Source organism: Rutidosis leptorrhynchoides, chromosome 9 (assembly GCF_046630445.1).
Source record: "Rutidosis leptorrhynchoides isolate AG116_Rl617_1_P2 chromosome 9, CSIRO_AGI_Rlap_v1, whole genome shotgun sequence".
Taxonomy (NCBI): Eukaryota; Viridiplantae; Streptophyta; class Magnoliopsida; order Asterales; family Asteraceae; genus Rutidosis; species Rutidosis leptorrhynchoides.
The window spans coordinates 296,225,903-296,244,268 of record NC_092341.1 but is presented as its reverse complement, the minus strand read 5'-3'; the positions used below and the strand labels follow the sequence as shown (position 1 = coordinate 296,244,268).

The 18,366-nt window shown below is 33.7% G+C and overlaps 1 long non-coding RNA gene across 1 annotated transcript; it reads left to right on the top strand.

Moving 5' to 3' along the window:
* Positions 1-7,129: 7,129 nt before the first annotated feature.
* Positions 7,130-10,282, top strand: LOC139866990 (uncharacterized). Its single transcript, XR_011765717.1, has 3 exons — positions 7,130-7,343; positions 7,420-7,630; positions 9,701-10,282. It is a non-coding gene; the product is annotated as an uncharacterized lncRNA (long non-coding RNA).
* The last annotated feature ends 8,084 nt before the right edge of the window (positions 10,283-18,366 follow it).

The window sequence follows — 18,366 nt, the reverse complement described above, 5'->3', positions numbered from 1 at the left end:
TGTTTTTCTACATTCATAACTCATGTTAAGTAGTTGTTCTCACTTGATTCTAAAAGAGCAAATTTAAGCCTTTTCAAATTCGACATTTTCTATTATCAAAAATATGAACAACATAAATCATAATCATAATCAACTTCTATTCATAGACAAATAATAAAATGAAATTAGAATCATTTTAAATTCATAAGTAGCAAACAACAAAATAATGGCATGATTACAAATGATAAAACCACAAGAGCAGGATAGAATATAGGTTCACCCGGTGGTACATTAGCAACAATGATGATAGTTAGTATGACCAATACAATAGGAAAAATCATCCTTGTGTGAATCATCTTTACAAAAAAACTTTTTGAGAGTGGTAATCTGAGAAAATGAAGATTTATTTGTGAAAATGTGAAAACGGAGATGTTTATTTTATATTTGAAAAATATTATCGTTGTAACGTCGTCAGTTGACGTTAACAACCGTTATGTATATATGACCGTTGTAACGTTGTTAGTTCACGTTAACGACTGTTATGTACTCGTTGTATTAATAATAATTTTAATAAAAGAATTTTATTAGTACAAATACGATTACTATAAATACATTTAGTATAAATATGAGGATTAAGAGAATAAACATATTATGCATAAATAATAAATTTTAAGAATAAACATTAGTATGCATGAAATAAATAATGATTAATTGCATAAGTAATCATAAATGTTAGTTAACATAAATATAAATGTTAGTGAAGTTAATAAGAGTTAGATTACAGAAATATAATTCAAGCGGTATAACCGACCATATATAACATAAATATAAATGTTAATGAAGTTAATAAAAGTTAGATTACATAAATATAATTCATGCGGTATAACCGACCATATATAACATAAATATAAATGTTAGTGAAGTTAATAAAAGTTAGATTACATAAATATAATTTTACTTATGATGATAATAATATTTACCTTATTAATAAATAATAGAAGATATCGTTAAAGAATTTCTTACCTTGATTAATGACTTGTGCTTTCTCAGATAAACCTTGATTATACGGAGCACTTCGTGCTGATAACATGTTATAATTCAGTAGGCTTATAACTACCTTTAGTAGTTTGATGTTATAATTCAGTAGGCTTATAACTACCTTTAGTGATTTAATTCTTGATTAAGAATACTAATAAAATTATAAGAGGAGCAAAGAGAGTATATGAGAAGAGTATATATTATAAAGTCATCATACTGCAACATTACATGGTTCATATTTATAGTGCAACATTTACTGTTCAATTATCATGCTATATGCATCAAGTTGGATTGGATTTGTTGAAATTGTCGGCCACCATTTTTGGCATTATCATAACTATATATATATATATATATATATATATATATATATATATATATATATATATATATATATATATATATATATATATATATATATATATATATATATATCTTCTCTACTTTTTACAAAGCGTAAAGCTTACATCTGACATGTCAGTCTGAGAATGTCCCTACCTACCATTTTCCATGTGTAATTTTAAGAATACCTACTGAAAATACCTCTTAATTCCCATACTAAGACATGTGTCCCTTTCAACTTATTTGTTTACCATTTATTATGAAAAAAAAAAAAATTTAAAAAAAACAATCAAACTTTACAGCATCTCTCCTCAAAAACTTCTCACACCCAATTCCTTCCCATCGTCGATTATGCCTTAATTCCGGCGTATTAAGAGATGTCACTAACACCAATCAAACCGTAACGTTTTTCTCTACATAACCATACAAATTTTGTATATTATCGTCTGTTTCTTCGAACTCGCCGGAAAAAATATATGCCGGCTGGAATACACATTCACTATCCGGCGACTGGAAAAATTAGGGTTCCACCAAAAATCACCACTCATTCAATCGATAGTTTTCTGTTTGCTTCTCACTATTAGTTATCGGTGTACCATGGTCACACAAATCGTAATTATTGTTGTTCATCGTCGGTTTAAATTTACGATTTGCCAAAATCAATTTCAGATTTGGTGAGTCAGTGACCCGATTTATGTAACACGTATTTATTTTCTCGCTGATTTACTTAAATACCGTTCAACAATCAAGATTTACAGGCGACTGCTTATGTTTTTTATATCAAATTTATGGATTTCGAAATAGGGGTTACCAATCTGGTAATTCTTTATGGTTAAATGATGTTGCCATTTGGATTGCGGATCATAAACGTGTAGATGAGAACTGATATGAAGGTATTCCGATTTCTTACCTTGTGCTTCTAATTTTTATACATTTTTTTTAACAATCGAAATATCTATGATTGGTATTTTAATTCGATTTGAAACTTTTATGAAACTGATATGATGGTCTGTTGATTTTTAATTCAATTTGAAAACTTTTACTCTAGCTTTTGATGGTGGTGCTTTTACTGCCTCGGTGGTAGTGGTGGTTTTATGCCGGATAATTAACTTAATCATCTTTGGTCGCAAAGAGGTAAACACCATTGGTTAGTTTCTTGTGTTTGTTTTTTTATATTCAGTGTCCTCTTCAATTTTTTTTTGAATTTCAACTTATTGTAATTTTATTTGAATGCAAGAAAAATGTTAGAGTGGTTGATCTGCAACTTGTGGTCATCATCAATAATAGAGTGGTATTTGTGTACTTTAAGGTCAATTTGGATTTCTTGAAATCATGTTACTTATTTGATGTATTTTGTTGAACAATTTTTAGTTCTATACTGATATTATGGATATTATGTGATTCTTGGTTTATGTTACAATTCATGTTACCACCATCACGATCATCATTTGTGATATGAGTACACATAGTGTATCAGGATTTAAAAGATTGCTTATTTATCCATGTGTTAATATTACTTTATAAATGTGAGAGTTTAATCACTAAAATGTCCTGACTAATAAAGGAAGATATGGATAATTTTTATGATGTCGAATGGTTTGATAGATGCTAACAAATGACAATTGTGATGCCCCGTACTAAGTCAACATGTACGGACAATCAACAACAGGATCATTACAAGGTCAAACACTATATGCGTTTTCAAACCAAGTTTGCATTCATGATAATTGGTGACGTCATAACCAACGTCAAATGTTTTACAACCAAAAGTAGGCTTCTATGAATAGAAGCAAAGGTAATAGTACGTGACCCTTAGGTCGTTACAAATCATTGTTCAAAAGTAATCAAGTTTGAATGCAAGATAATATGTTTCATGCGGTGACAACTCTAGTAAGCACAGCGGAAGTCTACAAGGCATGTCTAGTACAACAGCGGAAGCAAGCAACCTTAAGCACCTGAGAAAAACATGCTTTAAAACGTCAACACAAAGGTTGGTGAGCTATAGTTTAAGTATAACAGTAATGTAAGATAGGCCACGAGATTTCAGTGCTTCAACAAGCGTTTAAATCAGTAATCCAAATCAGTATGATAAAGTATATGTTCAACCGTGGGCACTCGGTAACTAACTTAACGTTTAATAATATATCACCCCTGAAAGTACACTTGGCAAGTGCGTATGTTTATGAAGTATTAAACACTCGTTAAATGCTAGCGCGACTAGCCCGAGTGAGGATGTCAAACCCTATGGATCCATATCTAAGATTTGCGTTCACCAGTTCAAAAACCAATGACTAAACGTTACCGAGCTAAAGGGAATGTTTATGTCGTTGTATAACCCACACATATATAAGTTTAAGTACTCGTGCCTAGTATGTAAAACGTAAAATACGCATGTATTCTCAGTTCCCAAAATAGTTAAAGTAAAAAAAGGGAATGCTATAACTCACAGTGGTAAAGTAGTGGTAAAGTTGAGTCGGAAAGTAAGCAAGTATGTAGGTCCGGAAAGTCCTCAACCTAAGTCAAATATTACTAAGTCAGTAAATCGTCTCAATAGGTTTATAAGTATGTAATTTAGGTCTTAAAGGTCATCATCATTCATCATCAAATAAAAGGTGTAAAGTAAGTTTCGTTCATGAAAGAAGTTTAAAATAAAGGTTGATTTGGATCAGTCACCACGGCCTCTATACCTACTGAAATAAAGTGAGACCAGTGGCCATGGCTCCGTATATGAGTCCTTTAGTTGTGGTAAAAATTTCAGAAGCAAACTCGTCTTCGTTTGACCGTGGCGACGGTCTAAGTGCGAGTAGGTCAGAATTTTCAGAACAACGTTAAAAGGACATAGTGACGATCGGAGGGCCATAAATCCTAAACCGTAACTCGGATTAAGACGAGTCCTAAATGAAAAGTTATATACTCAAAAATAACAGAATATCATATTTACAGTAGCCCAGGTCGTACTGATCAGACCCAGAAACAGTAAAACAGTAGGTCCCGGTGGGTTCTTGGTGCTTGATGTTCATCACGGTTCTCATCCTTGATGCATTTAGCTTCAAGTGTACAACTCGTTGATAGGTTTACATCATTTTTACCAAGTTTTGACCATCGTAACACAAGTGTAAGTCTAAGATATGTAGCACAACTCACTTAAGTGTTGCAAGTGTTTTGATGAACCAAAGTTACATCAAAGTCTTAGATTTACCACATACTTGAAATATAAAAGTAATATTGAACTCTAAACTTGAAAGTAACTAACTACTCAAGATCTTAAGTTGTAGAACATAGTTCTTAGTTTGATCTTGAATATCCAAGACTCAAAAGTCTAGATCTAAAGTTATTAAGTTAAACCTTAAGTAATAACACTTGAATCTTTACTTTAATGAAACCATAAGCTACAAAACTTAGATTTTCATCTTGTAAAGTATATGTAAGCTCATAAGCTCTTGATTATGACAAAGTTAGAAGACCATAAGCTATATAAACTTAGATCTTACATAAGTACTTGAAGTTATAACTAAAGAGTTACACTTCCATGTTCTTGAACTCTTAAAGTTAACTTTAGTTCAAGATTAATGAGATCAAAGTTAACTAGTAACACTTGACCAATAATAACCAAAATCACGAAATTAAAGTGCAAGTAAATGAAGTAATAAACTAAATAAATAAGTTAATAAGTCATGGTTGTTCATACTTTTAAAGATTCAACCAAAGCTTTGATCTTTAAGGAAGTAGACTTTAAGTTTACTTCATGAACATAAGTATGATTTTAACAACACATGAACTTACAATCTTTAAGACATTAAATGTAGAACATAAACTAGAAAGTTTAGTTCTTGTGTGTTCTTGTAAATACAAGATAAAAAAAAAAAAAAACAAACTAAAGAGTTTGTTTCTTAAATACTAGTAAGTAATAACTACAATAACAAGTAAGTAAGCTACAACCAAGAACAAGTAACAAATTAACAACAAAAGAATGATGATGAGAGGTGTTCTAGGCCACGGTTTTGTTGGAAGAAAAAGAGAGAAACAAAGCCTTATTACTTACAAGTTTTTGAGAGAAGAATGAGAGAAAGTTTGAGAGAAAAAGGTGTATGTGTGTGTGAAGAAATGGGAGAATGCAAGAGTAATACTAGTAATATGTAACAAAAAAAATATTTTGAACCCCCCATGCATTCAAAGTCGACGGTTTACAAAGGGAAAGGGGGGAGGGAAGTGTCCAATAGATCCTTCATGTAATTAGCTTAAAAAGATGGTTATAAGAGGTGTTTTCATGGGGATAAGGTGCAAGTATCATGCAACTAGATTCCTTATGTATTAAACTAACTAGTTAATCTTTAATGTGATACTTACATAAAAATAAATGGGCAAACTAGTCCATTAAAGAAGTAGGGTGGGCTTCTTAAGTCCATTAATACTAATAAAAGCCCAAGTTCAAGTGATTAACAATTCAATCCAACAAAGCCCAAGTAATTAACTAATAATCATAGTTAATTAAAAATGATTAATAAAAATTAATCATGAATGTAAATAATATTCAAAAATATTATTCGTTTAATGTACGTGTCACAAAGACGAATCGGGGCATTCAAAGTTAATCGCGGTAACAAGTAAATGTAATAACATACATTCATTAAATCACAAGTATTAATAATAACAATTATTAATTAAGAGTTGAAATTTCCAGGGTCGTTACATTACCCTCCTGTTAAAGAAAATTTCGTCTCGAAATTTTAAGGAGTGGCCTATAGTGTAATATAGTTGTTATTTTGAATGATTCTAGACTCTAGGAATATAAGAAGATACTCTTCTGCCAACCATGTTTTTAAACATGGAAAGTTACTATCCAACAAGCCTTTGAGCAAGATGAGCTTAACGTATGTATAATGATAAATTTTTATATAATTATGTTTTTTATTTTCTTGATAATGTTATATTAATATAATCATGTTTGACAAAAAATTGAGAAGCTGCTCACCACATATAATGTAAAGCAGACTCAATATAAAAAATAGATTCCTGTGAATCAACCCATGGTAAGGTTACAATCCAAATATATTAGTTGTTTACAATCTAAATATAGGTATATCATATATGTCTATTTATATTTATATTTGTTTATATATAATCCAAGTATAACTATGAAATAGACATATATAATATATGATTGTAAACAACTAATATATTTGGTAACCTTACTGTGGGTTGATTCATAGGGATCTGTTTTTTATATCGAGTCTGCTTTACATTATATGTGGTAAGCAGCTTCTCAATTTTTTGTAAAACAAGATTATATTAATATAACGTTATTAACAAAATAAAAAACATAATTATATAAACATTTATCATTATACATACTTTAAGCTCATCTTCCTCCAGGCTTGTCGGATAGTAAACTTTCCATGGTTAAAAACATGGTTGGCAGAAGAGTATCTTCTTATATTCCTAGAGTTCTGAATCATTCAAAATAACAACTATATTACCAATCTAATAGAAGCAAAAAAGAAAGAAAAAAAAAAGAAAAAAAAAAAAAACAGCCTAATCATACATAACAAGCAATACTTGACATACATCAGCCAAGTTTTTTGGGCTGAACAACAGTCCATGATCAAAAATAGGATTGGCAGCAGAGTATCTTCTGATATTCACAGAGTTCTGAATCATAATAACTATATTACAAATCCAATGAAAAGTAAATAAAACAAACAGCCCGATCATACAGATCCAAAAATTCATCACATACATCATTAGAAAATGAGGTGTAGCACTTTGAGGTGAGCAAAAGTCAATGATCAAAAACTGGGTTAGCAGAGGTGAGCAACAGTCCATGATCAAAAACATTGTTGGCAAAAGAGTATCTTCTTACTGAATCAAAATAACAAATATATTACAAAACCAATAGGGAGCAAACAAAACTCCGAATTGGGGGTGTTGTTTCTTGCTCAACTCCAAACAAACAAATATTTTTTGCCACCACATCAGTATTTTTGGTAAGCATGTTTATGTATTATTACTGCAATTAATTTATGCATAGTGTTCCACATTTATTTTTTTTCAATCATGCAGGATTAAAAAAATAAGTGGGTTTTTGATAACAAACCAAAAAAGTCACTGATGGTGGCTCATCTAATGGTAACCTGCAATACTTTCCAAAGAGACGGGGTAGCTACACAACTAGCTAAGCACGCCATCAGAATTGCTAAAAAAAGAAGAAACAAAGGCGCATGTTCACTGTTGTAGCATTCCCTAAAAGGTTTTCGAGAAAGCTCGATATGAGGTATTTTTCCTGGTCTTCAAATGAAAGAATCAATAGATAAATAAATATATACATTTGTTCCATATGTAATACATATTTGACCACAAGAGTCAAACTGCTCAAATATGTTATTGAACCTGATGTTGCTAGTACTTTAGCAACTGTACTAAATTGTATACAATTGCAGTTTATATTTGACCTCAATAGTCATTGGAGCAATAAATGCCAAATTGTATACCTTTGGCTATACCTCAAATTGGTCAATTAAGCAACTGATAATATTGGCCAAATAGTCGATTACACCAAAAGCAACTGATAAGCAACTGATAAGAAACTTCACATTAAAGGGAAGCTTTTTTAGTCATCTGGATCACTTGTACATGTTCTTTAGTAGTTTAGTATGTCATTTGGTCATCACACTTCTGAATCGACTTTTTAGTGTAATTAACTATTTGGCCAATATTATCAGTTGCTTAATTGACCAATTTGAGGTATAGCCAAAAGTATACAATTTGACGTTTACTGCTCTAAATGCAAAGTTTGACTGTTGAGGTCAAATATAATGTGCAAATGTATACATTTTAGTACAATTGCTTAAGTACTAGCAGCATCCGGTTCAATAACATATTTGAGCAGTTTGACTCTTGTGGTCATATATGTATTAGATATGGAACAATATGCATAAATTAGTTGCAGTAATAACACGAACTCATTTTCCCCAATCGGTTATATCTTCGTCCTCTTCCCCCTTTATTTTTTCTGGTCGCCGCTTTTTCTAGGTCTCTAACGTTCCATTGGAGGTGCCTGGATACTTTTATTGACCTTAGCTTTACTTCCAGGTCTTAAGACATTGTAGTGGGTTTCCACCTTCAAGTTTTTCCGACGGCTAGTTGGGTTTCGGGTTGTATATGAATATATAGTCACCATCAAGTTTTTCCGATTTATGGCATGTTTTTTTGGTATAAAATTACCAATGATACATTATTTTAGATGTCCTTAAAGAGAACAACACTACTACTTAATTGAACCTCTGATTAAGCCTGTGTTTAGAATATACAAATTAAACTTTTCCAAGAATTTTACATAAACAATTTTGTAGTGACTATATATTCATATACAACACGATACATGTACAGTGTTTCAATAAGCGAGAACTACCTTAATCTTCAGTGGCATTAATAGTGGGTTTTCAACTAGACTTTTGGGTTGTTTTGAATGCATGTGTAATCCGCGAGTCCACAGCTTGAGCAGAGCTCTTGTAATTCACGTTCAAATAGGTAAAGGTGACTCCATGATATCTGACCGATATTCTATAGTTACAAAATCAAGGATACACTCATTAATAATTAACATCTCAAGTTCAAATTGCAATGGATTATAGGGTTATGAGTCATAAAATTGCATACCTGGCGTATGGGCCGTAAAAAGGGGATAAATGAAAAGGTGCTGTCTATTATGTAGTTGGTGGCAAAAAAAAACTCCTCCGGGTCGAAGAATCTGACTTATTTCAGCTACCTGTTTTAGGCTGTTACCCACCGCATTATTAATAGAACAAAGATGGAAGAATATTGAACAACTTTTCTGTAAGGCACAAAACAATTTTTCGAAAAGCTGTATTTAATTCTTGCTTTCGAAAAACAAAAGTATCATTATTAGGTAATACTTTTTCTTTCCAGAAAGCAAAATTTTTATTTTCCCGTTTCACGTAAATCAACAAAATAAAAACCAAATTTGACTCATTTACATATAGATGAATTCAGTAGTACTGTATCAACAGATGGCATGTCAAATCGTTTAACGGATAAAAAGGCGTGTTTACATGAATACTTACACCAGCAAACGTTGAGGGCCAACAATGAAGAGCCACCCCAGCATGCACAACATCTGTAGAACTTGAAGGAAACAAAAGTTGTGCAATATCGGCTCTAACCAATATTTAGTTCCTAAATACATATTCTGCATTAGAAATTCATTTCAAATGATAAAGAAAAAAATTTGAAATTGATTGGCATTATAAATGATCATTGTGAAATTTGAAGAGGTATATGGAATATGTACTCTTTAAATATATTTTCCTCTTGATTGATGTAGTGATAGCACTGTTTTAACATGGAGACTGAGAAATCAACCCCTACAACAAGAGAAAGTAGCCCGCTCTTTGCAAAAAGCCGAGTGAACACTACCACAACTTACATCGATAGTGCTTCCTCTAATGACTGGTTTAAGATAATCTCTCATCAATTCGAACTATACAGAAATAAATAACAAATATTTGATTATGGTTTATATTTACAACCTCGTAACAAAATCTGGCAGTTGATTTAAGTTAGATCTTTCTTTTCGTATATATTAGGGGTTGCAAAAAGAGCGGTTTTGTGACGGGTCAATTGGGTTCGAGTCAAAATGGGAAATCTTGTGTATGGATCAGGTAGTGTTGACCAAAGTCTATTTTTTTTTCTCCTCTTTCTAATACTCTTTTTTTTTTTTATATATATATAATTGATGTGCAAAACATGATTACAAAATCAAATTATATATATTGGTGCAACACATTAAATCCGTTACTTTTTAAGATAACTTTATTGAATTCAGCCATTTGAATTGTTAGGGACAAAACATAACCCAAGTTAATGTGTCAAAATTGAACTGTAATCACTAATCACCCATAGAATATGTTACACATAATCACCAAATAACTGTAATATTATTAAAAACAGTACATATATACATTACATATTACTATTAAGTAGCTTAACTAAACAAAAATCTGCACAGTTTCAAAATTATTCTCATTAACTTGGAGAGTTGGAGTATCTTTAGCAAATCTAATTAGAGTTGTAACTAAGCTTTGGGATTAATCAAAACAAAAACGAACAAAAAATTTAATTAGTAATGAATTTAATCTAAAAGCACGAAACATGGCAGTAGTACAATCAATCCTACTAATAACCCTCTCGTACCTCAAAAACTGGGCATATTCGTGTGGTGAACTTTGAAGAAACGACTTCTGGTTAGGATCGAGCTCAACAAAAGAGATTGACTTGGATTCAACACTTTGTCCAATGTGCAATGATGGGACTGAAATGGAAGAGCATTCAATAATCTTGTGTAAAATTGTTTATGATATTTGGATCATGTGTACAAATGTTGGAGAATGGATAACGTAACAAATCTCAGCTTAAATGAAACAAAGACTGTTCTACTCACTATACAATGCCTGCTTTGCTCACTAATTCACTATACATGAGATAAATTTACAAAGATAATAATAATAACATACTGATTTGCTTTTCAAAAAGAAAAAAAGAAAAAGAAAAAAAAAACCACAGTGAAACAAGGGGTTTAGAGCATGGGGAGTGGCAGTCCGTCGCCCACCCCCGACGCCGTCCCCCACTCCCGGATCCCGTCGCCTACACGTGTTTCAATTTGGTCGCCTGTGCAACGGAAAAAGCAATGGTTTTTAAAAACAAATAATAAAAATAAAAATAAAAAAGTAAACAACGGCTCTTTTGACCGTTTGTTTTTAAATTTTTTTTTTTTTAACTTTAAAATCCCTATATAGCCCATTCACATCTTATTCACCACATACAATTTACATTCAACCACAAACAAAAACTTCAATCATACTTTTCGATTTCACGATGTCGAACATCCAGTATTATCGCAATTCACAATGGAGTTCACTCTCACCATACTCACCCGGATCGACTCAAGGTTCGACTAGTGGTGAGGCGAATCTCGGGTTTACTCAATTTGCGCATCAATCAAATCATTTCCACAAATGACTCCCGAGCAAGTTCAAAGCTTTTTGATGTGGCAACAACCACTAGTTCCGCAAACACAACAAACACAAGTTTCACCTAAACGCGAGTCGAGAACAAAGGTTAAAGGAAAAGATGTGGTTACCGAGTCGTCTCAACCGAGAAGATGGACTGGATACCTTTGGGAACCCGAATATGAGCTACGTTTAGCTCAATCGTGGATCGCGGCTTCGGAAGATCCAAATCAAGGCAATGATCAAACGCAGTTTAGTTTTGGAACATGGTTATGAAGGAGTGCAATTCGAGAGGTCCACCTTACAAACGAACTAAGGACATGTCCTGCAAATGGAAAAAAATGAATGAAGCTTGTAGAAAGTATGGTGGAATCGCGAGTCGCTTAAAACGAATTCCACGTAGTGGTGAGAATGATGTCGATTTCAAGGAACGTTGTGATGCAAGATACAAGCAGGAGACGTTTAAATGGTTCAACAGTTACGTTGCTTGGAATTTCCTAAAAGACAAGCAAAAGTGGAACAACCCAAGTCCTCTTAAAACAAAAAAGCGTCGTGATTATGTTGGTGTGGTCGTGTGGATGACTTGGATTTTGACGAGGAACCGGAGGCGCAAGAGAACAAAAATGCGAATATGTTTGGGGATGATTGATTTTTTGTGCATATTAACTTTTTTTTTGTGCAGATTGATATTTTTTTTTTTGGTGAAAATTGATTTTTTTTTAGATTAACTTTTTTTTTGTGTGGTTTGACTTTTTTTGTGCAGATTGCCTTTTTGTGCGGATTAAAAATTTCTTTACCGAATTTATTTATTTATTTATTTTTTTTTTTTTTGCAAATTGAAGCGCAATCTGCCCACAGATTGAAGTTCAATTTGTAAGTTCTATGAGTTCTCTCGTATCCTTAGTTTTCTCTGGATCCCTTTACTATACATATATTTATATATATAGTGGTAGGATCAATGGGAAAGTAACCAATTGGTGGAAAGCGGGGGAAAGCAACTTTTTTATTCCGTTTTTTGAAAAAACTTTGTTCATTAACATTATAGATTGGATGAAAATATGAACATTTAAAAAAGACACTTTGTGATAAATGTTTTTATTTTGGCGGAAAAACGCTCAAAGAAATAATGTATAACAATTATCATGTTTGTCGAACGTATTTTGAGGGTGAGATATTAAGGTTTAGAAATTTAGGGTGTAGGGTTTAGATTTAGGATTTTGATTGAGTTTTTAACACGAACGGTTTAGAGTTTAGGGTTTTGGGTTTTAGGTTTAGGGACTAAACCCAAAACACAAAACCCTAAGCCCTAACCTTTAAATCGGGCTAAATTTTAACAAAAAGTACTTCATAAAACATGGAAAAAAAAATGTTCGAAACATTCTCCACGATCAATATTATCTTGAATGTTATTTTTATCGATCGTTTTACCGCTTAAATAATAATATTCATCACGGAGTGTCTTTTTTAAATGTTCATATTTTCGTCTGATCTTGTTGCCTTCCCCCACTTCCCCAATTGGTTACTTCCCCGTTCATCCTAGTTCCTACCCATATACATATATATATAAGTGTGTGCTAGAATCATGATGATGTCATTAATATTAATTAATTAAATTTTAAAAAATTAACAATAAAAAAACACAATTCTCTTAAGGGGATGATTCTCACACACACTTTTTTGATCCTCACACACCTGTTTTAACCTTTTACCCTCCTACTAGCACCAAAAAAGTATGTGCTACACTTCTCTTAAACCTAACCCCAATTTAAAACATATCTTTCTCTTGCACGATAAATTCCGTATTTTCTTCACAATCCAGTTTTCATTCTTCCCTCAAATCACTCATTCCCCATTCGAATTATTCAGAAATCAACTTGAAGCTACACGATTAAAAGGTAATTGCAATAGTCTTAGTATGTAGATTTCGCTTGATTTGTAGTTCTCTTAGTGTAACTGTAAGATTGTTGATTCTGCTCATCATATATCTGTAAGATTGTTGTTTGTTTCTTATTTTTACCCTAATTTCTAATATTTTTTATTGTATTTTATTTTACTACTATATGATCCCATCTGATTTTTAATTTTTGTTGTTGTTTGTTGCTTCTTCTTTCAGGGTTATTTGATACATGTCCGTATGCTTGGTGCAAAGTCTTTGTTTTGTGCATATAGGTGACGTATCTGCTCTAATGTTCTTTTTCTTTTTTCGTATCGTTCTTCTTAACTGATTGTGGTATGTTAATTGTAATGTTTTTTCAAGTATGATATGTTTCTTACATAGGCTTTTATTCGAATTTTGTTTCATATTTGTGTTCTTGGTATTGATGTTCCGAATTTACCCATTTAATTTGCAGATTAACATTTTTAATATTCAATATCATAAAACATTCATGAATGCATTTTGCATATATAAGCTGTTAATGTGTATCATATAGTGTGACAAGATCTCTGTTGAAGCAAGTGTTATATCAAGATTTTGAGAAGGATTTTTAAGAAGGTACTATTCAATCACTATCCGTTGTATATATCAGTCATTTGTTACAAGGAAATGAATTCAAGAAGTATGAAATCAAAGGTTAGACCAGTTGTATCTTGTTTTATGCATTGTTTGTATTGTTTATCCCTGTTTTTGAGCTAATATGTTTCTTGAGATAATTTTTGTAATGTTTTCGCCTGCCACTATGAGCTTTATCACCTAAAGCTCTTCCAGCTAATCTGTTTTTCATCTACTGTGTCCCTAATTGTATTTCATGTATTCAGAATTCTTCCCTAATTCTTATCAATCTACTGATAATATGACTTTTAGTTGTGATAGTCAGTGTTAGCCTATTTATTATTAGCCTATGTCTTACATTAGTTGGGCTCAGCCCATTTAATATTGTTAAGGTTCTTGCCTATATAAGGCCTCTATGTATTATGTTCAAGAAGCAAGCAATAATAGCTCTCTATTCAATTGTGTAACATGGTATCGAGCCTAAAACCTTGAGGTTATTTTTTTTCTTTTCTCCTCTTGTTCTGCCGTCTTCATAATCGACAGCCGATATACATAAAACATTTGATGACTCTCAAATATAAAATCATTATATCCATCCTTGGCTTTTATCTCTAGATCTCTACACTCAATTAATAAATTATCATTATCAATCTTGCTACACGTGTTCATTGTTGGTGATCTACACCTAATTGATGATCCAAATTGTCTTCCAGCATATTACGTTTAACTTTTGTTCTCTATCCTCGTTTTTTTTTTTCAAAGGCTGCTTACATCGATTCTTAATAATTTATTTTCATAATAATTGGTTCGGGTACTTGTATTGCAATCGCTAAATAAATTAGTTTTATCATTGATCTCTACCACCACGACACATGATCTCTACCTTTTATCATTGATCACTTTTCGAAAGATTTAATTAGTTTCCTGTGAATCATCTCGCATCTTGTTTCTAGATCGTCACAAATAAATCTTATTTTGCATCATCAGTTTTGTCGTGCTTCTAGATCACCGCACATCCAAGTTTGTTCTCTCGATCCTTTCATCTTCCGCAACCTGCCAACTCCTCCACGGAGACACAGCCTCCTCCACATGAGGCTACCGCTGTCACTCCTCCTCCTAATCACTCTCCGGAGACACAGCCTCCTCCTAATGAGGCTACCGCTGCCCCTCTTCCTCCTAATCCATCTCTAGAGACACAGCCTCCTCCTAATGAGGCTACCACCCACATTCCTCTACCTAATACCCTACTGGAGACACAGCCTCCTCCTACCGAGGCTACCACATCTTACTCTTCTCACCCCATGATCACCCGCAGTCGTCTCGGCACCACAAAACCTGTCCAGCGTCTTAATCTACACACCACTGTCATATCTCCCATTCCACGCACTTACCCTGAAGCCCTTAACGACCATAACTGGAAACAGGCTATGACTGATGAATATAATGCTTTAATTAACAACTGTACTTGGACACTTGTGCCTCGCCCATCAGACACGAACATAGTTCGCTCGATGTGGCTCTTTAAGCACAAGTTTAATGCAGAAGGTAATCTGAGCAGGTATAAGGCTCGACTCGTTGCTAATGGTCGTAGCCAACAGGTGGGAATTGATTGTGATGAGACTTTTAGCCCGGTTGTTAAACCAGCATCGATACGCACTGTCCTCAGTTTGGCGGTATCTAGACATTGGCCTATTCATCAGCTAGATGTCAAGAACGCCTTTCTTCACGGACAACTTTCTGAGACAGTTTACATGCATCAGCCCCCCGGCTTTCGGGACCCGCGCTATCCAGATCATGTCTGCTTATTACAGAAATCCCTATACGGTCTTAAACAGGCCCCTCGTGCTTGGTTTCAGCGTTTTGCAGGATTTGCTCAGCGGATTGGGTTTCTCCAGAGCCGTTGTGACACCTCTTTATTCATTTGCCGCCAGGGAACTGATACTGCCTATCTGCTTTTGTATGTTGATGATATCGTGTTGACTGCTTCTTCTACAGGTCTTCTACAGCGGATCATTGCTTCCTTACATAAGGAATTCGCTATGACAGATTTGGGTCCTTTGAACTATTTTCTTGGCATCAATGCCACTCGCACCACATCTGGCTTGTTCCTATCTCAGCGACAGTATGCCATCGAGATCATTGAGCGGGCAGATATGACCTCTTGTCACCCATGTCGGACTCCTGTAGAACCGGGTGCTAAACTTACCGCTCACGGTCCTCCTGTCAAGGATCCGACTCTCTACCGCAGTCTTGCAGGAGCATTACAGTACCTCACTTTTACTCGCCCGGATATCTCATATGCCGTACAACAGATTTGTCTCTTCATGCATGACCCTCGAGAGCAACATTTTCACGCTCTCAAACGGATCATTCGCTATGTTCAAGGGACTACTGAACTTGGCCTACGACTCTACGCGTCATCCCCCACCACCTTGGTAGCTTATTCTGATGCAGATTGGGCAGGTTGCCCCACCACCAGACGCTCCACCTCTGGTTATTGTGTTTTTCTCGGCAACAATCTCCTCACCTGGTCTTCCAAGCTGCAACTCACGCCCTCCCGCTCCAGTGCCGAAGCGGAATATCGTGGTGTTGCCAACGCCGTTGCCGAGACATGCTGGATACGTAATCTACTGCGTGAGCTTCACTGTCCGCTCACCTCTGCTACATTGGTGTACTGTGATAATGTCAGCTCGGTTTATCTCTCCACCAATCCGGTTCAACACCAGCGAACCAAACACATAGAGATTGATATACATTTTGTTCGCGACTTAGTTGCTCAGGGACAGGTTCGGGTCTTGCATGTTCCGTCCAGATATCAGTTTGCGGATATTTTTACCAAGGGTCTACCATATGCTTTGTTCGACGAATTTCGATCCAGTTTGAGTGTCCGAAACACTCCCGCTCAAACTGCGGGGGGATGTTAGCCTAGTTATTATTAGCCTATGTCTTACATTAGTTGGGCTCAGCCCATTTAATATTGTTAAGGTTCTTGCCTATATAAGGCCTCTATGTATTATGTTCAAGAAGCAAGCAATAATAGCTCTCTATTCAATTGTGTAACAGTCAGAACTAGAACCAAATTAAATTTGATTAAATTGTTATGCTATGGATTTTTATAAGTCTAGGGTTTTATTAGCCTTATCTGATTATGATATGATTGACGGATGAATGATGTAATTTTTGATACTTTGAGTGATATTTTGTATGTATATATAGATAGATTAGACGGTGAAAGATTGTTTATCCCAACCCGATTCTGCTGGGTAGATATAGATGGTGATATTTTGCTAAATTCTTTTGATCTTTTCAGATGAGTTGGAACTTTGAATGACTTATTTTAAATTCTTCATTGAAGCTTTTTAGGTCAATGAATATTGTACTATTACACTTCATTTTTTCCGACGTGCAGTGGGTATGCTTTTATATGGATTTAATTCCACCAATCATATCTTAATGAGCATTCATTATTGTAATATTGTATTTCACCATTTTCAACTTATAGTAAGGATATTGAAGAAAGTTATATTCGATTTAGAAAATTTTGTGTGGAAGGTTAAAATATTTGATTATCTTCAAGGAATTTTCATTGGTAATATACTGTAAATTTTCTTTTAGTGAGGACTTGATTTTGATTATGGATCTATAATAGTTATTTTGAAAATGGGATAATAATGGGCTAGATGGGTGTCAAAATAGGTTTTTATATCTAAAACAATAGCATGCTACGATGATAAAACGACCATATAAGGTTGTTGCTGATATGAGTTTCTTGAGTTGTTGTGAGGTGGTATGTAAACAATTAAGCGAGATTGGTAAGTATGTTATGCCAATTAATAGAGATAGAGATTTGGAATTAGAAGATTTATGATAATATCTAAACCTCTGTCTTCATGTGACTCAACTGTTAGATATGTAAGATCTCATTATAACTTTTAGTCACTCCCTATCTTACTTAAATTATTCATCCTCTTAATCTTCCATATCAGCGCCACATCAACACCAATATCCTATAACTAACTCATAAATAAACATAAATACTCCCTATCATGGCTAAAACAATACTCCTCTTAATATACAACGTACAAGCAATAAAGCATCAAGTCCAACAATAAAAAGTCACTGGGACTCACAATACATATAACTAACCTAAACACTTCCATTAAATCCATGGTGAATGCGGGTAACTAACGCGGGTAACTAATCCGTGCCTATAGTTTATTACGGGTAACTACGGGTAATGAGCGGGTAATGACGGGTAATGGAACCATAGGGAGTGGTCTTAGTGACAACAAATTTGGACCACACATCTCTATTTGCTGAATTTAATTTTATTTCAATTTTAAATAATTGTATAAGGGTGTAACAGTAACTTTCATTTGCAATTAGAGGACAAAACAGTAATTGAACTATAAATTTCTGTTTCATCCATTACCTATTATTTAGCGAAGTGGACTTCATTTTTCCAAATTTCCCACGCACGCACACTACACT